We start from the raw sequence: 25,579 nt of genomic DNA on the forward strand, positions 1-25,579 counted from the left end.
AAGAGACACTAAAAGCACCATAGTAGAAAACAGATGAAGCTTCAAAGTTGATGTAAAAGCCAGTAAGAAGTAGTACAATTCAAGATTTAGGTATCGATTATTGACTTTTTTTCTAGCTTTGGTGCGTTGGACATGAGCTAGGACCTTACGATTCTGCATGAAAGGAAGACTAGCAGCCGCGTTACACGGGAGTAAGTGAAAAGTGTTCATATGTAGTAAAAACCTGAGAAATCCGTCCATTTTCGTCATTTGTTATCGAATCGACTTAAAGCCAGATCGTCACATTGGCCCCTCTTCTCTCTGAAACGGTTGTCCTTATCGTCTGCAAAGCTATGTCGGGTGCTGCGGTATGCGGTGACACTAAAATCACCATAGTGGAACACTGATGAAGCTTCTAAGTTGATGTAATAGCCAGTAAGAAGTAGTACAATTCAAGATTTAGGTATCGATTATTGACTTTTTTGCTGGCTTTGGTGCCTTGGACATGATCTAGGAGCTTACGATTCTGCATGAAAGTAGGACTAGCAGCCGAGTTAAACGGGAGAATGTAAATATTGTTCATATGTAGTAAAAAACTGAGAAATCCGTCCGTTTTCGTCATTTGTTATCGAATTAACTTGAAGCCAGATCGTCACATTGGCCGCTCTTCTCTCTGAAACGGTTGTACTTATCGTCTGCAAAGCTATGTCGCGTGCTGCGGTATGCGGAGACACTAAAAGCACCATAGTAGAAAACAGATTAAGCTTCTAAGTTGATGTAATAGCCAGTAAGGAGTAGTACAATTCACGTTTTAGGTATCGAATATTGACTTTTTAGATGGCTTTGGTGCCTTGGACATGAGCTAGGACCTTAAGACTCTGCATGAAAGGAGGACTAGCAGCCGAGGTACACGGGAGGATGCGAAAAGTGTTCATATGTAGTAAAAACCTGAGAAATCCGTCCGTTTTTGTCATTTGTTATCGAATCGACTTAAAGCCAGATCGTCACATTGGCCGCTCTTCACTCTGAATCGGTTGTACTTATCGTCTGCAAAGCTATGTCGCGTGCTGGGGTATGCGGAGACACTAAAAGCACCATAGTAGAACACAGATGAAGCTTCAAAGTTAATGTTATAGCCAGTAAGAAGTAGTAAAATTCAAGATTTAGGTATCGATTATTGACTTTTTTGCTGGCTTTGGTGCCTTGGACATGAGCTAGGACCTTACGATTCTCCAGGAAAGGAGGAGTAGCAGCCGAGTTGCACGGGAGAATGTAAAAAGTGTTCACATGTAGTAGAAACCTGAGAAATCCGTCCGTTTTGGTCATTTGTTATCGAATCGACTTAAAGCCAGATCGTCACATTGGCCCCTCTCCTCTCTGAAACAGTTGTACTTATCGTCTGCAAAGCTATGTCGCGTGCTGCAGTACGCGGAGACACTAAAAGCACCATAGTAGAACACAGCTGAAGTTTCTAAGTTGATGTAATAGCCAGTAAGGAGTAGTACAATTCAAGATTTAGGTATCGATTATTGACTTTTTTGCTGGCTTTGGTGCCTTGGTCAAGAGCTAGGACCTTACGATTCTGCATGAAAGGAGGACTAGCAGCCGAGTTGCACGGGAGAATGTAAAAAGTGTTCATATGCAGTAAAAACCTGAGAAATCCGTCCGTTTTCGTCATTTGTTATCGAATCGACTTAAAGCCAGATCGTCACATTGTCCCCTCTCCTCGCTGAAACGGTTGTACTTATCGTCTGCAAAGCTATGTCGCGTGCTGCAATATGCGGAGACACTAAAAGCACCATAGTAGAACACAGATGAAGCTTCTAAGTTGATGTGATAGCCAGTGAGAAGTAGTACAACTCAAGTTTTAGGTATCGAATATTGACTTTTTAGCTGGCTTTTGTGCCTTGGACATGAGCTAGGACCTTAAGATTCCGCATGAAAGGAGGAGTAGCAGCCGCGTTGCACGGGAGTATGTGAAAAGTGTTCATATGTAGTAAAACCCCGAGAAATCCGTCCATTTTCGTCATTTGTTATCGAATCGACTTAAAGCCAGATCGTCACATTGGCTGCTCTTTTCTCTGAAACGGTTGAACTTATCGTCTGCACAGCTTTGTCGCGTGCTGCGGTATGCGGAGACACTAAAAGCACCATAGTAGAACACAGATTAAGCTTCTAAGTTGATGTAATAGCCAGTAAGGAGTAGTACAATTCAAGTTTTAGGTATCGAATAATGACTTTTTAGCTGGCTTTGGTGCCTTGGACATGAGTTAGGACCTTAAGATTCTGCATGAAAGGAGGACAAGCAGCCGAGTTGCACGGGAGGATGCGAAAGGTGTTCATATGTAGTAAAAAACTGTGAAATCCTTCCGTTTTCGTAATTTATTATCGAATCGACTTCAAGCAGTGCGTCACATTGGCCGCTCTGCTCTCTGAAACGGTTGTACTTATCGTCTGCAAAGCTATGTCGCGTGCTGCGGTATGCGGAGACACTAAAAGCACCATAACAGATCACAGATTAAGCTTCTAAGTTGATGTAATAGCCAGTAAGAAGTAGTACAATTCAAGTTTTAGGTATCGATTATTGACTTTTTAGCTGGCTTTGGTGCCTTGGACATGGGCTAGGACCTTATGATTCTGCATGAAAGGAGGACTAGCAGCCGAGTTGCATGGGAGAATGTGAAAAGTGTTCATATGTAGTAAAAACCTGAGATATCCGTCCGTTTTCGTCATTTGTTATCGAATCGACTTAAAGCCAGATCGTCACATTGGCCGCTCTTCTCTGTGAAACGGTTTTACTTATCGTCTGCAAAGCTATGACGCGTGCTGCGCAATGCGGAGACACTGAAAGCACCATAGTAGAACACAGATGAAGCTTCAAAGTTGATGTAATAGCCAGTAAGAAGTAGTACAATTCAAGATTTAGGTATCGATTATTGACTTTTTAGCTGGCTTTGGTGCCTTGGATAATAGCTAGGACCTTAAGATTCGGCACGAAAGGAGGACTAGCAGCCGAGTTGCACGGGAGGATGCGAAAAATGTTCATATGTAGTAAACACCTGAGAAATCCGTCCGTTTTCGTAATTAATTATCGAATCGACTTAAAGCAGTGCGTCACATTGGCCGCTCTTCTCTCTGAAACGGTTGTACTTATCGTCTGCAAAGCTATGTCGCGTGCTGCGGTATGCGGAGACACTAAAAGCACCATAGTAGAACAAAGATTAAGCTTCTAAGTTGACGTAATAGCCAGTGAGAAGTAGTACAACTCAAGTTTTACGTATCGATTATTTACTTTGTAGCTGACTTTGGTGCCTTGGACATGAGCTAGGACCTTAAGATTCCGCATGAAAGGAGGACTAGCAGCCGCGTTGCACGGGAGTATGTGAAAAGTGTTCATATGTAGTAAAAACCTGAGAAATCCGTCCATTTTAGTCATTTGTTATCGAATCGACTTAAAGCCAGATCGTCACATTGGCCGCTCCTCTATCAGAAACGGTTGTACTTATCGTCTGCAAAGCTATGTCGCGTGCTGCGGTATGCGGAGTCACTAAAATCACCATAGCGGAACACAGATGAAGCCTCTAAGTTGATGTAGTAGCCAGTAAGAAGTAGTAAAATTCAAGTTTTTGGTATCGATTATTGACTTTTTAGCTGGCTTTGGTGCCTTGGACATGAGCTAGGACCTTAAGATTCTGCATGATAGGAGGACTAGCAGCCGAGTTGCATGGGAGTACGTGAAAAGTGTTTGTATGTAGTAAAAACCTGAGAAATCCGTCCATTTTCGTCATTTGTTATCGAATCGACTTAAAGCCAGATCGTCACATTGGCCGCTCTTCTCTCTGAAACGGTTGTACTTATCGTCTGCAAAGCTATGTCGCGTGCTGCGGTATGCGGAGACACTAAAATCACCATAAATGAACACAGATGAAGCTTCTAAATTGATGTAATAGCCAGTAAGAAGTAGTACAATTCAAGTTTTAGGTAACGATTATTGACTTTTTGCTGGCTTTGGTGCCTTGGGCATGAGGTAGGACCTTAAGATTCTGCATGAAAGGAGGGCTAGCAGCCGAGTTGCAAGGGAGAATGTTAAAAGTGTTCATATGTAGTAAAAACCTGAGAAATCCGTTCGTTTTCGTCATTTGTTATCGAATCGACTTAAAGCCAGATCGTCACATTGGCCACTCTTCTCTCTGAAACGGTTGTACTTATCGTCTGCAAAGCTATGTCGCGTGCTGCGGTATGCCGAGACACTAAAAGCACCATAGTAGAACATAGATGAAGCTTCTAAGTTGATGTAATAGCCAGTCAGAAGTAGTACAATTCAAGTTTTAGGTATCGATTATAGAATTTTTAGCTGGCTTTGGTGCCCTGGACCTGAGCTAGGACCTTAAGATTCTGCATGAAAGGAGGAGTAGCAGCCGAGTTGATCGGGAGTATGTGAAAAGTGTTCATATGTAGTAAAAACCTGAGAAATCCGTTCGTTTTCGTCATTTGTTATCGAATCGACTTAAAGCCAGATCGTCACATTGGACGCTCTTCTCTCTGAAACGGTTGTACTTATCGTCTGCAAAGCTATGTCGCGTGCTTCGGTATGCGGAGACACTAAAAGCACTATAGTAGAACACAGATGAAGCTTCTAAGTTGATGTAATAGCCAGTAAGCAGTAGTACAATTCAAGTTTTAGGTATCGATTATTGACATTTTAGCTGGCTTTGGTACATTGGACATGAGCTAGGACCTTAAGACCCTGCATGAAAGGAGGACTAGCAGCCGAATTGCATGGGAGAATGTGAAAAGTGTTCATATGTAGTAAAAACCTGAGAAATCCGTTCGTTTTCGTCATTTGATATCGAATCGACTTAAAGCCAGATCGTCACATTGGCCACTCTTCTCTCTGAAACGGTTGTACTTATCGTCTGCAAAGCTATGTCGCGTGCTGCGGTATGCGGAGACACTAAAAGCACCATAGTAGAACATAGATGAAGCTTCTAAGTTGATGTAATAGCCAGTCAGAAGTAGTACAATTCAAGTTTTAGGTATCGATTATTGACTTTTTAGCTGGCTTTGGTGCCCTGGACCTGAGCTAGGACCTTAAGATTCTGCATGAAAGGAGGACTAGCAGCCGAGTTGATCGGGAGTATGTGAAAAGTGTTCATGTGTAGTAAAAACCTGAGAAATCCGTTCGATTTCGTCATTTGTAATCGAATCGACTTAAAGCCAGATCGTCACATTGGACGCTCTTCTCTCTGAAACGGTTGTACTTATCGTCTGCAAAGCTATGTCGCGTGCTTCGGTATGCGGAGACACTAAAAGCACTATAGTAGAACACAGATGAAGCTTCTAAGTTGATGTAATAGCCAGTAAGCAGTGTACAATTCAAGTTTTAGGTATCGATTATTGACATTTTAGCTGGCTTTGGTACATTGGACATGAGCTAATACCTTAAGATTCTGCATGAAAGGAGGACTAGCAGCCGAATTGCATAGGAGAATGTGAAAAGTGTTCATATGTCGTAAAAACCTGAGAAATCCGACCGATTTCGTCATTTGTTATCGAATCAACTTGAAGCCAGATCGTCACATTGGCCGCTCTTCTCTCTGAAACGGTTGTACTTATCGTCTGCAAAGCTATGTCGCGTGATGCGGTATGCGGAGACACTAAAAGCACCACAGTAGAACACAGATGAAGCTTCTAAGTTGATGGAATAGGTAGCAAGGAGTAGTACAATTCAAGTTTTAGGTATCAAATATTGACTTTTTAGCTGGGTTTGGAGCCTTGGACATGAGCTAGGACCTTAAGATTCTGCATGGAAGGAGGACTAGCAGCCGAGTTGCACGGGAGGATGCGAAAAGTGTTCATATGTAGTAGAAACCTGAGAAATCCGTCCGTTTTCGTAATTTATTATCGAATCGACTTAAAGCAGTGCGTCACATTGGCCGTTTTTCTCTCTGAAACGGTTGTACTTATCGTCTGCAAAGCTATGTCGCGTGCTGCGGTATGCGGAGACACTAAAAGCACCATAGTAGAACACAGATGAAGCTTCTAAGTTGATGTAATAGCAAGTAAGAAGAAGTACAATTCAAGTTTTAGGTATCGATTATTGACTTTTTAGCTGGCTTTGGTGCCTTTGGCATGAGCTAGGTCCTTATGATTCTGCATGAAAGGAGGACTAGCAGCCGAGTTGCATGGGAGAATGTGAAAAGGGTTCATATGTAGTAAAAACCTGAGAAATCCGTCTGTTTTCGTCATTTATTATCGAATCGACTTAAAGCCAGATCGTTACATTGGCCGCTCTTCTCTCTGAAACGGTTGTACTTATCGTCTTCAAAGCTATGTCGCGTGCTGCGGTATGCGGAGACGCTAAAAGCACCATAGTAGAACACAGATGAAGCTTCAAAGTTGATGTAATAGCCAGTAAGAAGTAGTACAATTCAAGATTTAGGTATCGATTATTGACTTTTTGCTGGCTTTGGTGCCTAGGACATAAGCTAATACCTTACGATTCTGCATGAAAGGAGGACTAGCAGCCGAGTTGCACGGGAGAATGTAAAAATTGTTCAAATGTAGTAAAAAACTGAGAAATCCCTCCGTTTTCGTCATTTGTTATCGAATCGACTTAAAGACAGATCGTTACATTGGCCGCTCTTCTCTCTGAAACGGTTATACTTATCGTCTGCAAAGCTATGTCGTGTGCTGCGGTATGCGGAGATACATAAAGCACCATAGTAGAACACAGTTGAAGCTTCTAAGTTGATGTAATAGCCAGTAAGAAGTAGTACAATTCAAGATTTAGGTATCGATTATTGACTTTTTACCCTTCTTTGGTGCCTTGGACATGAGCTGGGGCCTTAAGATTCTGCATGAAGCGAGGACTAGCAGCCGAGTTGCACGGGAGAATGTGAAAAGTGTTCATATGTATTAAAAACCTGAGAAATCCGTCCGTTTTCGTCATTTGTTATCGAATCGACTCAAAGCCAGATCGTCACTTTGGCCGCTCTTCTCTCTGAAACGGTTGTACTTATCGTCTGCAAAGCTATGTCGCGTGCTGCGGTATGCGGAGACACTAAAAGCACCATTGTAGAACACAGATTAAGCTTCTAAGTTGATGTAATAGCCAGTATGGAGTAGTACAATTCACGTTTTAGGTATCGAATATTGACTTTTTAGCTGGCTTTGGTGCCTTGGACATGAGCTAGGACCTTAAGACCCTGCATGAAAGGAGGACTAGCAGCCGAGTTGCATGGGAGAATGTGAAAAGTGTTCATATGTAGTAAAAACCTGAGAAATCCGTCCGTTTTCGTAATTCATTATCGAATCGACTTAAAGCAGTGCGTCACATTGGCCGCTCTTCTCTCTGAAACGGTTGTAGTTATCGTCTGCAAAGCTATGTCGCGTGCTGCGGTATGAAGAGACACTAAAAGCACCATAGTAGAACACAGATGAAGCTTCAAAGTTGATGTAAAAGCCAGTAAGAAGTAGTACAATTCAAGATTTAGGTATCGATTATTGACTTTTTTTCTAGCTTTGGTGCGTTGGACATGAGCTAGGACCTTACGATTCTGCATGAAAGGAGGACTAGCAGCCGCGTTACACGGGAGTAAGTGAAAAGTGTTCATATGTAGTAAAAACCTGAGAAATCCGTCCAATTTCGTCATTTGTTATCGAATCGACTTAAAGCCAGATCGTCACATTGGCCCCTCTTCTCTCTGAAACGGTTGTCCTTATCGTCTGCAAAGCTATGTCGCGTGCTTCGGTATGCGGAGACACTAAAAGCACTATAGTAGAACACAGATGAAGCTTCTAAGTTGATGTAATAGCCAGTAAGCAGTGTACAATTCAAGATTGAGGTATCGATTATTGACTTTTTTGCTGGCTTTGGTGCCTTGGTCAAGAGCTAGGACCTTACGATTCTGCATGAAAGGAGGACTAGCAGCCGAGTTGCACGGGAGAATGTAAAAAGTGTTCATATGTAGTAAAAACCTGAGAAATCCGTCCGTTTTCGTCATTTGTTATCGAATCGACTTAAAGCCAGATCGTCACATTATCCCCTCTCCTCGCTGAAACGGTTGTACTTATCGTCTGCAAAGCTATGTCGCGTGCTGCGGTATGCGGAGACACTAAAAGTACCATAGTAGAACACAGACGAAGCTTCTAAGTTGATGTAATAGCCAGTAAGGAGTAGTACAATTCAAGTTTTAGGTATCGAATATTGACTTTTTAGTGTGCTTTTGTGCCTTGGACATTAGCTAGGACCTTATGATTCTGCATGAAAGGAGGACTAGCAGCCGAGTTGCATGGGAGAATGTGAAAAGGGTTCATATGTAGTAAAAACCTGAGAAATCCGTCTGTTTTCGTCATTTATTATCGAATCGACTTAAAGCCAGATCGTTACATTGGCCGCTCTTCTCTCTGAAACGGTTGTACTTATCGTCTTCAAAGCTATGTCGCGTGCTGCGGTATGTTGAGACGCTAAAAGCACCATAGTAGAACACAGATGAAGCTTCAAAGTTGATGTAATAGCCAGTAAGAAGTAGTACAATTCAAGATTTAGGTATCGATTATTGACTTTTTGCTGGCTTTGGTGCCTAGGACATAAGCTAATACCTTACGATTCTGCATGAAAGGAGGACTAGCAGCCGAGTTGCACGGGAGAATGTAAAAATTGTTCAAATGTAGTAAAAAACTGAGAAATCCCTCCGTTTTCGTCATTTGTTATCGAATCGACTTAAAGACAGATCGTTACATTGGCCGCTCTTCTCTCTGAAACGGTTATACTTATCGTCTGCAAAGCTATGTCGTGTGCTGCGGTATGCGGAGATACATAAAGCACCATAGTAGAACACAGTTGAAGCTTCTAAGTTGATGTAATAGCCAGTAAGAAGTAGTACAATTCAAGATTTAGGTATCGATTATTGACTTTTTACCCTTCTTTGGTGCCTTGGACATGAGCTGGCGCCTTAAGATTCTGCATGAAGCGAGGACTAGCAGCCGAGTTGCACGGGAGAATGTGAAAAGTGTTCATATGTATTAAAAACCTGAGAAATCCGTCCGTTTTCGTCATTTGTTATCGAATCGACTCAAAGCCAGATCGTCACTTTGGCCGCTCTTCTCTCTGAAACGGTTGTACTTATCGTCTGCAAAGCTATGTCGCTTGCTGCGGTATGCGGAGACACTAAAAGCACCATTGTAGAACACAGATTAAGCTTCTAAGTTGATGTAATAGCCAGTATGGAGTAGTACAATTCACGTTTTAGGTATCGAATATTGACTTTTTAGCTGGCTTTGGTGCCTTGGACATGAGCTAGGACCTTAAGACCCTGCATGAAAGGAGGACTAGCAGCCGAGTTGCATGGGAGAATGTGAAAAGTGTTCATATGTAGTAAAAACCTGAGAAATCCGTCCGTTTTCGTAATTTATTATCGAATCGACTTAAAGCAGTGCGTCACATTGGCCGCTCTTCTCTCTGAAACGGTTGTAGTTATCGTCTGCAAAGCTATGTCGCGTGCTGCGGTATGAAGAGACACTAAAAGCACCATAGTAGAACACAGATGAAGCTTCAAAGTTGATGTAAAAGCCAGTAAGAAGTAGTACAATTCAAGATTTAGGTATCGATTATTGACTTTTTTTCTAGCTTTGGTGCGTTGGACATGAGCTAGGACCTTACGATTCTGCATGAAAGGAAGACTAGCAGCCGCGTTACTCGGGAGTAAGTGAAAAGTGTTCATATGTAGTAAAAACCTGAGAAATCCGTCCATTTTCGTCATTTGTTATCGAATCGACTTAAAGCCAGATCGTCACATTGGCCCCTCTTCTCTCTGAAACGGTTGTCCTTATCGTCTGCAAAGCTATGTCGGGTGCTGCGGTATGCGGTGACACTAAAATCACCATAGTGGAACACTGATGAAGCTTCTAAGTTGATGTAATAGCCAGTATGAAGTAGTACAATTCAAGATTTAGGTATCGATTATTGACTTTTTTGCTGGCTTTGGTGCCTTGGACATGATCTAGGACCTTACGATTCTGCATGAAAGTAGGACTAGCAGCCGAGTTAAACGGGAGAATGTAAATATTGTTCATATGTAGTAAAAAACTGAGAAATCCGTCCGTTTTCGTCATTTGTTATCGAATCAACTTGAAGCCAGATCGTCACATTGGCCGCTCTTCTCTCTGAAACGGTTGTACTTATCGTCTGCAAAGCTATGTCGCGTGCTGCGGTATGCGGAGACACTAAAAGCACCATAGTAGAAAACAGATTAAGCTTCTAAGTTGATGTAATAGCCAGTAAGGAGTAGTACAATTCACGTTTTAGGTATCGAATATTGACTTTTTAGATGGCTTTGGTGCCTTGGACATGAGCTAGGACCTTAAGACTCTGCATGAAAGGAGGACTAGCAGCCGAGGTACACGGGAGGATGCGAAAAGTGTTCATATGTAGTAAAAACCTGAGAAATCCGTCCGTTTTTGTCATTTGTTATCGAATCGACTTAAAGCCAGATCGTCACATTGGCCGCTCTTCACTCTGAATCGGTTGTACTTATCGTCTGCAAAGCTATGTCGCGTGCTGGGGCATGCGGAGACACTAAAAGCACCATAGTAGAACACAGATGAAGCTTCAAAGTTAATGTTATAGCCAGTAAGAAGTAGTAAAATTCAAGATTTAGGTATCGATTATTGACTTTTTTGCTGGCTTTGGTGCCTTGGACATGAGCTAGGACCTTACGATTCTGCAGGAAAGGAGGAGTAGCAGCCGAGTTGCACGGGAGAATGTAAAAAGTGTTCACATGTAGTAGAAACCTGAGAAATCCGTCCGTTTTGGTCATTTGTTATCGAATCGACTTAAAGCCAGATCGTCACATTGGCCCCTCTCCTCTCTGAAACAGTTGTACTTATCGTCTGCAAAGCTATGTCGCGTGCTGCAGTAGGCGGAGACACTAAAAGCACCATAGTAGAACACAGCTGAAGTTTCTAAGTTGATGTAATAGCCAGTAAGGAGTAGTACAATTCAAGATTTAGGTATCGATTAGTGACTTTTTTGCTGGCTTTGGTGCCTTGGTCAAGAGCTAGGACCTTACGATTCTGCATGAAAGGAGGACTAGCAGCCGAGTTGCACGGGAGAATGTAAAAAGTGTTCATATGTAGTAAAAACCTGAGAAATCCGTCCGTTTTCGTCATTTGTTATCGAATCGACTTAAAGCCAGATCGTCACATTGTCCCCTCTCCTCGCTGAAACGGTTGTACTTATCGTCTGCAAAGCTATGTCGCGTGCTGCAATATGCGGAGACACTAAAAGCACCATAGTAGAACACAGATGAAGCTTCTAAGTTGATGTGATAGCCAGTGAGAAGTAGTACAACTCAAGTTTTAGGTATCGAATATTGACTTTTTAGCTGGCTTTTGTGCCTTGGACATGAGCTAGGACCTTAAGATTCCGCATGAAAGGAGGAGTAGCAGCCGCGTTGCACGGGAGTATGTGAAAAGTGTTCATATGTAGTAAAACCCCGAGAAATCCGTCCATTTTCGTCATTTGTTATTGAATCGACTTAAAGCCAGATCGTCACATTGGCTGCTCTTTTCTCTGAAACGGTTGAACTTATCGTCTGCACAGCTTTGTCGCGTGCTGCGGTATGCGGAGACACTAAAAGCACCATAGTAGAACACAGATTAAGCTTCTAAGTTGATGTAATAGCCAGTAAGGAGTAGTACAATTCAAGTTTTAGGTATCGAATATTGACTTTTTAGCTGGCTTTGGTGCCTTGTTCATGAGTTAGGACCTTAAGATTCTGCATGAAAGGAGGACAAGCAGCCGAGTTGCAAGGGAGGATGTGAAAGGTGTTCATATGTAGTAAAAAACTGTGAAATCCTTCCGTTTTTGTAATTTATTATTGAATCGACTTAAAGCAGTGCGTCACATTGGCCGCTCTTCTCTCTGAAACGGTTGTACTTATCGTCTGCAAAGCTATGTCGCGTGCTGCGGTATGCGGAGGCACTAAAAGCACCATAGTATAATACAGATTAAGCTTCTAAGTTGATGTAATAGCCAGTAAGAAGTAGTACAATTCAAGTTTTAGGTATCGATTATTGACTTTTTAGCTGGCTTTGGTGCCTTGGATATGAGGTAGGACCTTACGATTCTGCATGAAAGGAGGACTAGCAGCCGGGTTGCATGGGAGAATGTGAAAAATGTTCATATGTAGTAAAAACCTGAGAAATCCGTCCGTTTTCGTCGTTTGTTATCGAATCGACTTGAAGCCAGATCGTCACATTGGCCCCTCTTCTCTCTGAAATGGTTGTACTTATCGTCTGCAAAGCTATGTAGCGTGCTGCAGTATGCGGAGACACTAAAAGCACCATAGTAGAACACAGATGAAGCTTCTAAGTTGATGTGATAGCCAGTGAGAAGTAGTACAACTCAAGTTTTAGGTATCGATTATTGACTTTGTAGCTGGCTTTGGTGCCTTGGACAAGAGCTAGGACCTTAAGATTCCGCATGAAAGGAGGACTAGCAGCCGCGTTGCACGGGAGTATGTGAAAAGTGTTCATATGTAGTAAAAACCTGAGAACTCCGTTCATTTTCGTCATTTTTTATTGAATCGACTTAAAGCCAGATCGTCACATTGGCCGCTCTACTCTCTGAAACGGTTGTACTTATCGTCTGCACAGCTATGTCGCCTGCTGCGGTATGCGGAGACACTAAAAGCACCATAGTAGAACACAGATTAAGCTTCTAAGTTGATGTAATAGCAAGTAAGAAGTAGTACAATTCAAGTTTTAGGTATCGATTTTTGACTTTGTTGCTGGCTTTGGTGCATTGGACATGAGCTAGGACCTTAAGATTCTGCATGAAAGGAGGACTAGCAGCCGAGTTGCACGGGAGGATGCGAAAAGTGTACATATGTAGTAAAAACGTGAGGAATCCGTCCGTTTTCGTAATTTATTATCGAATCGACTTCAAGCAGTGCGTCACATTGGCCGCTCTGCTCTCTGAAACGGTTGTACTTATCGTCTGCAAAGCTATGTCGCGTGCTGCAGTATGCGGAGACACTAAAAGCACCATAGTAGAACACAGATGAAGCTTCTAAGTTGATGTGATAGCCAGTGAGAAGTAGTACAACTCAAGTTTTAAGTATCGATTATTGACTTTTTAGCTGGCTTTTGTGCCTTGGACATGAGCTAGGACCTTAAGATTCCGCATGAAAGGAGGAGTAGCAGCCGCGTTGCACGGGAGTATGTGAAAAGTGTTCATATGTAGTAAAAACCTCAGAAATCCGTCCATTTTCGTCATTTGTTATCGAATCGACTTAAAGCCAGATCGTCACATTGGCCGCTCTTCTCTCTGAAACGGTTGTACTTATCGTCTGCACAGCTTTGTCGCGTGCTGCGGTATGCGGAAACACTAAAAGCACCATAGTAGAACACAGATGAAGCTTCTAAGTTGATGTAATAGCCAGTAAGGAGTAGTACAATTCAAGTTTTAGGTGTCGAATATTGACTTTTTAGCTGGCTTTGGTGCCTTGGACATGAGCTAGGACCTTAAGATTTTGCATGAAAGGAGGACTAGCAGCCGAGTTGCACGGGAGGATGCGAAAAGTGTTCATACGTAGTAAAAACCTGAGAAATCCGTCCGTTTTCGTAATTTATTATCGAATCGACTTAAAGCAGTGCCTCACATTGGCCGCTCTGCTCTCTGAAACGGTTGTACTTATCGTCTGCAAAGCTATGTCGCGTGCTGCGGTATGCGGAGACACTAAAAGCACCATAACAGATCACAGATTAAGCTTCTAAGTTGATGTAATAGCCAGTAAGAAGTAGTACAATTCAAGTTTTAGGTATCGATTATTGACTTTTTAGCTGGCTTTGGTGCCTTGGACATGGGCTAGGACCTTATGATTCTGCATGAAAGGAGGACTAGCAGCCGAGTTGCATGGGAGAATGTGAAAAGTGTTCATATGTAGTAAAAACCTGAGAAATCCGTCCGTTTTCGTCATTTGTTATCGAATCGACTTAAAGCCAGATCGTCACATTGGCCGCTCTTCTCTGTGAAACGGTTTTACTTATCGTCTGCAAAGCTATGACGCGTGCTGCGCAATGCGGAGACACTGAAAGCACCATAGTAGAACACAGATGAAGCTTCTAAGTTGATGTAATAGCCAGTAAGGAGTAGTACAATTCAAGTTTTAGGTGTCGAATATTGACTTTTTAGCTGGCTTTGGTGCCTTGGACATGAGCTAGGACCTTAAGATTCTGCATGATAGGAGGACTAGCAGCCGAGTTGCATGGGAGTACGTGAAAAGTGTTTGTATGTAGTAAAAACCTGAGAAATCCGTCCATTTTCGTCATTTGTTATCGAATCGACTTAAAGCCAGATCGTCACATTGGCCGCTCTTCTCTCTGAAACGGTTGTACTTATCGTCTGCAAAGCTATGTCGCGTGCTGCGGTATGCGGAGACACTAAAATCACCATAAATGAACACAGATGAAGCTTCTAAATTGATGTAATAGCCAGTAAGAAGTAGTACAATTCAAGTTTTAGGTAACGATTATTGACTTTTTGCTGGCTTTGGTGCCTTGGACATGAGGTAGGACCTTAAGATTCTGCATGAAAGGAGGGCTAGCAGCCGAGTTGCAAGGGAGAATGTTAAAAGTGTTCATATGTAGTAAAAACCTGAGAAATCCGTTCGTTTTCGTCATTTGTTATCGAATCGACTTAAAGCCAGATCGTCACATTGGCCACTCTTCTCTCTGAAACGGTTGTACTTATCGTCTGCAAAGCTATGTCGCGTGCTGCGGTATGCGGAGACACTAAAAGCACCATAGTAGAACATAGATGAAGCTTCTAAGTTGATGTAATAGCCAGTCAGAAGTAGTACAATTCAAGTTTTAGGTATCGATTATAGAATTTTTAGCTGGCTTTGGTGCCCTGGACCTGAGCTAGGACCTTAAGATTCTGCATGAAAGGAGGACTAGCAGCCGAGTTGATCGGGAGTATGTAAAAAGTGTTCATATGTAGTAAAAACCTGAGAAATCCGTTCGTTTTCGTCATTTGTTATCGAATCGACTTAAAGCCAGATCGTCACATTGGACGCTCTTCTCTCTGAAACGGTTGTACTTATCGTCTGCAAAGCTATGTCGCGTGCTTCGGTATGCGGAGACACTAAAAGCACTATAGTAGAACACAGATGAAGCTTCTAAGTTGATGTAATAGCCAGTAAGCAGTAGTACAATTCAAGTTTTAGGTATCGATTATTGACATTTTAGCTGGCTTTGGTACATTGGACATGAGCTAGGACCTTAAGATTCTGCATGAAAGGAGGACTAGCAGCCGAATTGCATGGGAGAATGTGAAAAGTGTTCATATGTAGTAAAAACCTGAGAAATCCGTTCGTTTTCGTCATTTGATATCGAATCGACTTAAAGCCAGATCGTCACATTGGCCACTCTTCTCTCTGAAACGGTTGTACTTATCGTCTGCAAAGCTATGTCGCGTGCTGCGGTATGCGGAGACACTAAAAGCACCATAGTAGAACATAGATGAAGCTTCTAAGTTGATGTAATAGCCAGTCAGAAGTAGTACAATTCAAGTTTTAGGTATCGATTATTGACTTTTTAGCTGGCTTTGGTGCCCTGGACCTGAGCTAGGACCTTAAGATTCTGCATGAAAGGAGGACTAGCAGCCGAGTTGATCGGGAGTATGTGAAAAGTGTTCATGTGTAGTAAAAACCTGAGAAATCCGTTCGATTTCGTCATTTGTTATCGAATCGACTTAAAGCCAGATCGTCACATTGGACGCTCTTCTCTCTGAAACGGTTGTACTTATCGTCTGCAAAGCTATGTCGCGTGCTTCGGTATGCGGAGACACTAAAAGCACTATAGTAGAACACAGATGAAGCTTCTAAGTTGATGTAATAGCCAGTAAGCAGTGTACAATTCAAGTTTTAGGTATCGATTATTGACATTTTAGCTGGCTTTGGTACATTGGACATGAGCTAATACCTTAAGATTCTGCATGAAAGGAGGACTAGCAGCCGAATTGCATGGGAGAATGTGAAAAGTGTTCATATGTCGTAAAAACCTGAGAAATCCGACCGATTTCGTCATTTGTTATCGAATCAACTTGAAGCCAGATCGTCACATTGGCCGCTCTTCTCTCTGAAACGGTTGTACTTATCGTCTGCAAAGCTATGTCGCGTGATGCGGTATGCGGAGACACTAAAAGCACCACAGTAGAACACAGATGAAGCTTCTAAGTTGATGGAATAGGTAGTAAGGAGTAGTACAATTCAAGTTTTAGGTATCAAATATTGACTTTTTAGCTGGGTTTGGAGCCTTGGACATGAGCTAGGACCTTAAGATTCTGCATGGAAGGAGGACTAGCAGCCGAGTTGCACGGGAGGATGCGAAAAGTGTTCATATGTAGTAGAAACCTGAGAAATCCGTCCGTTTTCGTAATTTATTATCGAATCGACTTAAAGCAGTGCGTCACATTGGCCGTTTTTCTCTCTGAAACGGTTGTACTTATCGTCTGCAAAGCTATGTCGCGTGCTGCGGTATGCGGAGACACTAAAAGCACCATAGTAGAACACAGATGAAGCTTCTAAGTTGATGTAATAGCAAGTAAGAAGAAGTACAATTCAAGTTTTAGGTATCGATTATTGACTTTTTAGCTGGCTTTGGTGCCTTTGGCATGAGCTAGGTCCTTATGATTCTGCATGAAAGGAGGACTAGCAGCCGAGTTGCATGGGAGTATGTGAAAAGTGTTCATATGTAGTAAAAACCTGAGAAATCCATCCGTTTTCGTCATTTGTTATCGAATCGACTTAAAGCCAGATCGTCACATTGGCCTCTCTTCTCTCTGAAACGGTTGTACTTATCGTCTGCAAAGCTATGTCGCGTGCTGCGGTATGCGGAGACACTAAAAGCACCATAGTAGAACACAGATTAAGCTTCTAAGTTGATGTAATAGCCAGTAAGAAGTAGTACAATTCAAGTTTTTGGTATCGATTATGGACTTTTTGCTGGCTTTGGTGCCTTGGACATGAGCTAGGACCTTAAGATTCTGCATGAAATTAGGACTAGCAGCTGCGTTGGACGGGAGAATGTGAAAAGTGTTCATATGTAGTAAAAACCTGAGAAATCCGTCCATTTTAGTCATTTGTTATCGAATCGACTTAAAGCCAGATCGTCACATTGGCCCCTCTTCTCTCTGAAACGGTTGTACTTATCGTCTGCAAAGCTATGTCGCGTGCTGCGGTATGCGGAGTCACTAAAATCACCATAGCGGAACACAGATGAAGCCTCTAAGTTGATGTAATAGCCAGTAAGAAGTAGTACAATTCAAGTTTTAGGTATCGATTATTGACTTTTTAGCTGGCTTTTCTGCCTTGGACATGAGCTAGGACCTTAAGATTCTGCATGATAGGAGGACTAGCAGCCGAGTTGCACGGGAGTACGTGAAAAGTGTTTATATGTAGTAAAAACCTGAGAAATCCGTCCATTTTCGTCATTTGTTATCGAATCGACTTAAAGCCAGATCGTCACATTGGCCGCTCTTCTCTCTGAAACGGTTGTACTTATCGTCTGCAAAGCTATGTCGCGTGCTGCGGTATGCGGAGACACTAAAATCACCATAAATGAACACAGATGAAGCTTCTAAATTGATGTAATAGCCAGTAAGAAGTAGTACAATTCAAGTATTAGGTAACGATTATTGACTTTGTAGCTGGCTTTGGTGCCTTGGACATGAGCTAGGACCTTAAGATTCTGCATGAAAGGAGGACTAGCAGCCGAGTTGAACGGGAGAATGCGAAAAGTGTTCGTGTGTAGTAAAAACCTGAGAAATCCGTCCGTTTTCGCAATTTATTATCGAATCGACTTAAAGCCAGATCGTCACATTGGCCGCTCTTCTCTCTGAAACGGTTGTACTTATCGTCTGCAAAGCTATGTCGCGTGCTGCGGTATGCGGAGACACTAAAAGCACCATAGTAGAACATAGATGAAGCTTCTAAGTTGATGTAATTGCCAGTCAGAAGTAGTACAATTCAAGTTTTAGGTATCGATTATTGACTTTTTAGCTGGCTTTGGTGCCCTGGACCTGAGCTAGGACCTTAAGATTCTGCATGAAAGGAGGACTAGCAGCCGAGTTGATCGGGAGTATGTGAAAAGTGTTCATATGTAGTAAAAACCTGAGAAATCCGTCCATTTTCGTCATTTGTTATCGAATCGACTTAAAGCCAGATCGTCACATTGGACGCTCTTCTCTCTGAAACGGTTGTACTTATCGTCTGCAAAGCTATGTCGCGTGCTTCGGTATGCGGAGACACTAAAAGCACTATAGTAGAACACAGATGAAGCTTCTAAGTTGATGTAATAGCCAGTAAGGAGTAGTACAATTCAAGTTTTAGGTATCGATTATTGACAATTTATATGGCTTTGGTACATTGGACATGAGCTAGGACCTTAAGATTCTGCATCAAAGGAGGACTAGCAGCCGCGTTGCACGGGAGTATGTGATAAGTGTTTATATGTAGTAAAAACCTGAGAAATCCGTCCATTTTCGTCATTTGTTATCGAATCGACTTAAAGCCAGATCGTCTTATTGGCCGCTCCTCTATCTGAAACGGTTGTACTTATCGTCTGCAAAGCTATGTCAAGTGCTGCGGTATGCGGAGGCACTAAAATCACCATAGTGGAACACAGATGGAGCTTCTAAGTTGATGTAATAGCCAGTAAGAAGTAGTACAATTCAAGTTTTAGGTAACGATTATTGACCTTTTAGCTGGCTTTGGTGCCTTGGACATGAGCTAGGACCTTAAGATTCTGCATGAAAGGAGGACTAGCAGCCGAGTTGAACGGGAGAATGCGAAAAGTGTTCATGTGTAGTAAAAACCCGAGAAATCCGTCCATTTTCGTCATTTGTTATCGAATCGACTTAAAGCCAGATCGTCACATTGGCTGCTCTTCTCTCTGAAACGGTTGAACTTATCGTCTGCACAGCTTTGTCGCGTGCTGCGGTATACGGAGACACTAAAAGCACCATAGTAGAACACAGATTAAGCTTCTAAGTTGATGTAATAGCCAGTAAGGAGTAGTACAATTCAAGTTTTAGGTATCGAATATTGACTTTTAAGCTGGCTTTGGTGCCTTGGACATGAGTTAGGACCTTAAGATTCTGCATGAAAGGTGGACTAGCAGCCGAGTTGCACGGGAGGATGCGAAAGGTGTTCATATGTAGTAAAAAACTGTGAAATCCTTCCGTTTTCGTAATTTATTATTGAATCGACTTAAAGCAGTGCGTCACATTGGCCGCTCTTCTCTCTGAAACGGTTGTACTTATCGTCTGCAAAGCTATGTCGCGTGCTGCGGTATGCGGAGACACTAAAACACCATAGTATAACACAGATTAAGCTTCTAAGTTGATGTAATAGCCAGTAAGAAGTAGTACAATTCAAGTTTTAGGTATCGATTATTGACTTTTTAGCTGGCTTTGGTGCCTTGGATATGAGCTAGGACCTTACGATTCTGCATGAAAGGAGGACTAGCAGCCGGGTTGCATGGGAGAATGTGAAAAGTGTTCATATGTAGTAAAAACCTGAGAAATCCGTCAGTTTTCGTCATTTGGTATCGAATCGACTTGAAGCCAGATCGTCACATTGGCCCCTCTTCTCTCTGAAACGGTTGTACGTATCGTCTGCAAAGCTATGTAGCGTGCTGCAGTATGCGGAGACACTAAAAGCACCATAGTAGAACACAGATTAAGCTTCTAAGTTGATGTGATAGCCAGTGAGAAGTAGTACAACTCAAGTTTTAGGTATCGATTATTGACTTTGTAGCTGGCTTTGGTGCCTTGGACATGAGCTAGGACCTTAAGATTCTGCATGAAATTAGGACTAGCAGCTGCGTTGGACGGGAGAATGTGAAAAGTGTTCATATGTAGTAAAAACCTGAGAAATCCGTCCATTTTAGTCATTTGTTATCGAATCGACTTAAAGCCAGATCGTCACATTGGCCCCTCTTCTCTCTGAAACGGTTGTACTTATCGTCTGCAAAGCTATGTCGCGTGCTGCGGTATGCGGAGTCACTAAAATCACCATAGCGGAACACAGATGAAGCCTCTAAGTTGATGTAATAGCCAGTAAGAAGTAGTACAATTCAAGTTTTAGGTATCGATTATTGACTTTTTAGCTGGCTTTTCTGCCTTGGACATGAGCTAGGACCTTAAGATTCTGCATGATAGGAGGACTAGCAGCCGATTTGCACGGGAGTACGTGAAAAGTGTTTATATGTAGTAAAAACCTGAGAAATCCGTCCATTTTCGTCATTTGTTATCGAATCGACTTAAAGCCAGATCGTCACATTGGCCGCTCTTCTCTCTGAAACGGTTGTACTTATCGTCTGCAAAGCTATGTCGCGTGCTGCGGTATGCGGAGACACTAAAATCACCATAAATGAACACAGATGAAGCTTCTAAATTGATGTAATAGCCAGTAAGAAGTAGTACAATTCAAGTATTAGGTAACGATTATTGACTTTGTAGCTGGCTTTGGTGCCTTGGACATGAGCTAGGACCTTAAGATTCTGCATGAAAGGAGGACTAGCAGCCGAGTTGAACGGGAGAATGCGAAAAGTGTTCGTGTGTAGTAAAAACCTGAGAAATCCGTCCGTTTTCGCAATTTATTATCGAATCGACTTAAAGCCAGATCGTCACATTGGCCGCTCTTCTCTCTGAAACGGTTGTACTTATCGTCTGCAAAGCTATGTCGCGTGCTGCGGTATGCGGAGACACTAAAAGCACCATAGTAGAACATAGATGAAGCTTCTAAGTTGATGTAATTGCCAGTCAGAAGTAGTACAATTCAAGTTTTAGGTATCGATTATTGACTTTTTAGCTGGCTTTGGTGCCCTGGACCTGAGCTAGGACCTTAAGATTCTGCATGAAAGGAGGACTAGCAGCCGAGTTGATCGGGAGTATGTGAAAAGTGTTCATATGTAGTAAAAACCTGAGAAATCCGTCCATTTTCGTCATTTGTTATCGAATCGATTTAAAGCCAGATCGTCACATTGGACGCTCTTCTCTCTGAAACGGTTGTACTTATCGTCTGCAAAGCTATGTCGCGTGCTTCGGTATGCGGAGACACTAAAAGCACTATAGTAGAACACAGATGAAGCTTCTAAGTTGATGTAATAGCCAGTAAGGAGTAGTACAATTCAAGTTTTAGGTATCGATTATTGACAATTTATATGGCTTTGGTACATTGGACATGAGCTAGGACCTTAAGATTCTGCATCAAAGGAGGACTAGCAGCCGCGTTGCACGGGAGTATGTGATAAGTGTTTATATGTAGTAAAAACCTGAGAAATCCGTCCATTTTCGTCATTTGTTATCGAATCGACTTAAAGCCAGATCGTCACATTGGCCGCTCCTCTATCTGAAACGGTTGTACTTATCGTCTGCAAAGCTATGTCAAGTGCTGCGGTATGCGGAGGCACTAAAATCACCATAGTGGAACACAGATGGAGCTTCTAAGTTGATGTAATAGCCAGTAAGAAGTAGTACAATTCAAGTTTTAGGTAACGATTATTGACCTTTTAGCTGGCTTTGGTGCCTTGGACATGAGTTAGGACCTTAAGATTCTGCATGAAAGGTGGACTAGCAGCCGAGTTGCACGGGAGGATGCGAAAGGTGTTCATATGTAGTAAAAAACTGTGAAATCCTTCCGTTTTCGTAATTTATTATTGAATCGACTTAAAGCAGTGCGTCACATTGGCCGCTCTTCTCTCTGAAACGGTTGTACTTATCGTCTGCAAAGCTATGTCGCGTGCTGCGGTATGCGGAGACACTAAAACACCATAGTATAACACAGATTAAGCTTCTAAGTTGATGTAATAGCCAGTAAGAAGTAGTACAATTCAAGTTTTAGGTATCGATTATTGACTTTTTAGCTGGCTTTGGTGCCTTGGATATGAGCTAGGACCTTACGATTCTGCATGAAAGGAGGACTAGCAGCCGGGTTGCATGGGAGAATGTGAAAAGTGTTCATATGTAGTAAAAACCTGAGAAATCCGTCAGTTTTCGTCATTTGGTATCGAATCGACTTGAAGCCAGATCGTCACATTGGCCCCTCTTCTCTCTGAAACGGTTGTACGTATCGTCTGCAAAGCTATGTAGCGTGCTGCAGTATGCGGAGACACTAAAAGCACCATAGTAGAACACAGATTAAGCTTCTATGTTGATGTGATAGCCAGTGAGAAGTAGTACAACTCAAGTTTTAGGTATCGATTATTGACTTTGTAGCTGGCTTTGGTGCCTTGGACAAGAGCTAGGACCTTAAGATTCCGCATGAAAGGAGGACTAGCAGCCGCGTTGCAAGGGAGAATGTTAAAAGTGTTCATATGTATTAAAAACCTGAGAAATCCGTTCGTTTTCGTCATTTGTTATCGAATCGACTTAAAGCCAGATCGTCACATTGGCCACTCTTCTCTCTGAAACGGTTGTACTTATCGTCTGCAAAGCTATGTCGCGTGCTGCGGTATGCGGAGACACTAAAAGCACCATAGTAGAACATAGATGAATCTTCTAAGTTGATGTAATAGCCAGTCAGAAGTAGTACAATTCAAGTTTTAGGTATCGATTATTAACTTTTTAGCTGGCTTTGGTGCCCTGGACCTGAGCTAGGACCTTAAGATTCTGCATGAAAGGAGGACTAGCAGCCGAGTTGATCGGGAGTATGTGAAAAGTGTTCATATGTAGTAAAAACCTGAGAAATCCGTTCGGTTTCGTCATTTGTTATCGAATCGACTTAAAGCCAGATCGTCACATTGGACGCTCTTCTCTCTGAAACGGTTGTACTTATCGTCTGCAAAGCTATGTCGCGTGCTTCGGTATGCGGCGACACTAAAAGCACTATAGTAGAACACAGATGAAGCTTCTAAGTTGATGTAATAGCCAGTAAGGAGTAGTACAATTGAAGTTTTAGGTATCGATTATTGACATTTTAGCTGGCTTTGGTACATTGGACATGAGCTAGGACCTTAAGATTCTGCATGAAAGGAGGACTAGCAGCCGAATTGAATAGGAGAATGTGAAAAGTGTTCATATGTAGTAAAAACCTGAGAAATCCGACCGATTTCGTCATTTGTTATCGAATCAACTTGGTTGCCAGATCGTCACATTGGCCGCTCTTCTCTCTGAAACGGTTGTACTTATCGTCTGCAAAGCTATGTCGCGTGATGCGGTATGCGGAGACACTAAAAGCACCATAGTAGAACACAGATGAAGCTTCTAAGTTGATGGAATAGCTAGTAAGGAGTAGTACAATTCAAGTTTTAGGTATCGAATATTGACTTTTTAGCTGGGTTTGGAGCCTTGGACATGAGCTAGGACCTTAAGATTCTGCATGGAAGGAGAACTAGCAGCCGAGTTGCACGGGAGGATGCGAAAAGTGTTCATATGTAGTAGAAACCTGAGAAATCCGCCCGTTTTCGTAATTTATTATCGAATCGACTTAAAGCAGTGCGTCACATTGGCCGTTTTTCTCTCTGAAACGGTTGTACTTATCGTCTGGAAAGCTATGTCGCGTGCTGCGGTATGCGGAGACACTAAAAGCACCATAGTAGAACACAGATTAAGCTTCTAAGTTGATGTAATACCCAGTAAGAAGTAGTACAATTCAAGTTTTAGGTATCGATTATTGACTTTTTAGCTGGCTTTTCTGCCTTGGACATGAGCTAGGACCTTAAGATTCTGCATGATAGGAGGACTAGCAGCCGAGTTGCACGGGAGTACGTGAAAAGTGTTTATATGTAGTAAAAACCTGAGAAATCCGTCCATTTTCGTCATTTGTTATCGAATCGACTTAAAGCCAGATCGTCACATTGGCCGCTCTTCTCTCTGAAACGGTTGTACTTATCGTCTGCAAAGCTATGTCGCGTGCTGCGGTATGCGGAGACACTAAAAGCACCATAGTAGAACATAGATGAAGCTTCTAAGTTGATGTAATTGCCAGTCAGAAGTAGTACAATTCAAGTTTTAGGTATCGATTATTGACTTTTTAGCTGGCTTTGGTGCCCTGGACCTGAGCTAGGACCTTAAGATTCTGCATGAAAGGAGGACTAGCAGCCGAGTTGATCGGGAGTATGTGAAAAGTGTTCATATGTAGTAAAAACCTGAGAAATCCGTCCATTTTCGTCATTTGTTATCGAATCGACTTAAAGCCAGATCGTCACATTGGACGCTCTTCTCTCTGAAACGGTTGTACTTATCGTCTGCAAAGCTATGTCGCGTGCTTCGGTATGCGGAGACACTAAAAGCACTATAGTAGAACACAGATGAAGCTTCTAAGTTGATGTAATAGCCAGTAAGGAGTAGTACAATTCAAGTTTTAGGTATCGATTATTGACAATTTATATGGCTTTGGTACATTGGACATGAGCTAGGACCTTAAGATTCTGCATCAAAGGAGGACTAGCAGCCGCGTTGCACGGGAGTATGTGATAAGTGTTTATATGTAGTAAAAACCTGAGAAATCCGTCCATTTTCGTCATTTGTTATCGAATCGACTTAAAGCCAGATCGTCACATTGGCCGCTCCTCTATCTGAAACGGTTGTACTTATCGTCTGCAAAGCTATGTCAAGTGCTGCGGTATGCGGAGGCACTAAAACACCATAGTATAACACAGATTAAGCTTCTAAGTTGATGTAATAGCCAGTAAGAAGTAGTACAATTCAAGTTTTAGGTATCGATTATTGACTTTTTAGCTGGCTTTGGTGCCTTGGATATGAGCTAGGACCTTACGATTCTGCATGAAAGGAGGACTAGCAGCCGGGTTGCATGGGAGAATGTGAAAAGTGTTCATATGTAGTAAAAACCTGAGAAATCCGTCAGTTTTCGTCATTTGGTATCGAATCGACTTGAAGCCAGATCGTCACATTGGCCCCTCTTCTCTCTGAAACGGTTGTACGTATCGTCTGCAAAGCTATGTAGCGTGCTGCAGTATGCGGAGACACTAAAAGCACCATAGTGGAACACAGATGGAGCTTCTAAGTTGATGTAATAGCCAGTAAGAAGTAGTACAATTCAAGTTTTAGGTAACGATTATTGACCTTTTAGCTGGCTTTGGTGCCTTGGACATGAGTTAGGACCTTAAGATTCTGCATGAAAGGTGGACTAGCAGCCGAGTTGCACGGGAGGATGCGAAAGGTGTTCATATGTAGTAAAAAACTGTGAAATCCTTCCGTTTTCGTAATTTATTATTGAATCGACTTAAAGCAGTGCGTCACATTGGCCGCTCTTCTCTCTGAAACGGTTGTACTTATCGTCTGCAAAGCTATGTCGCGTGCTGCGGTATGCGGAGACACTAAAACACCATAGTATAACACAGATTAAGCTTCTAAGTTGATGTAATAGCCAGTAAGAAGTAGTACAATTCAAGTTTTAGGTATCGATTATTGACTTTTTAGCTGGCTTTGGTGCCTTGGATATGAGCTAGGACCTTACGATTCTGCATGAAAGGAGGACTAGCAGCCGGGTTGCATGGGAGAATGTGAAAAGTGTTCATATGTAGTAAAAACCTGAGAAATCCGTCAGTTTTCGTCATTTGGTATCGA

This window comes from Schistocerca gregaria, unplaced genomic scaffold (genome assembly GCF_023897955.1).
Source record: "Schistocerca gregaria isolate iqSchGreg1 unplaced genomic scaffold, iqSchGreg1.2 ptg000043l, whole genome shotgun sequence".
Lineage (NCBI taxonomy): Eukaryota > Metazoa > Arthropoda > Insecta > Orthoptera > Acrididae > Schistocerca > Schistocerca gregaria.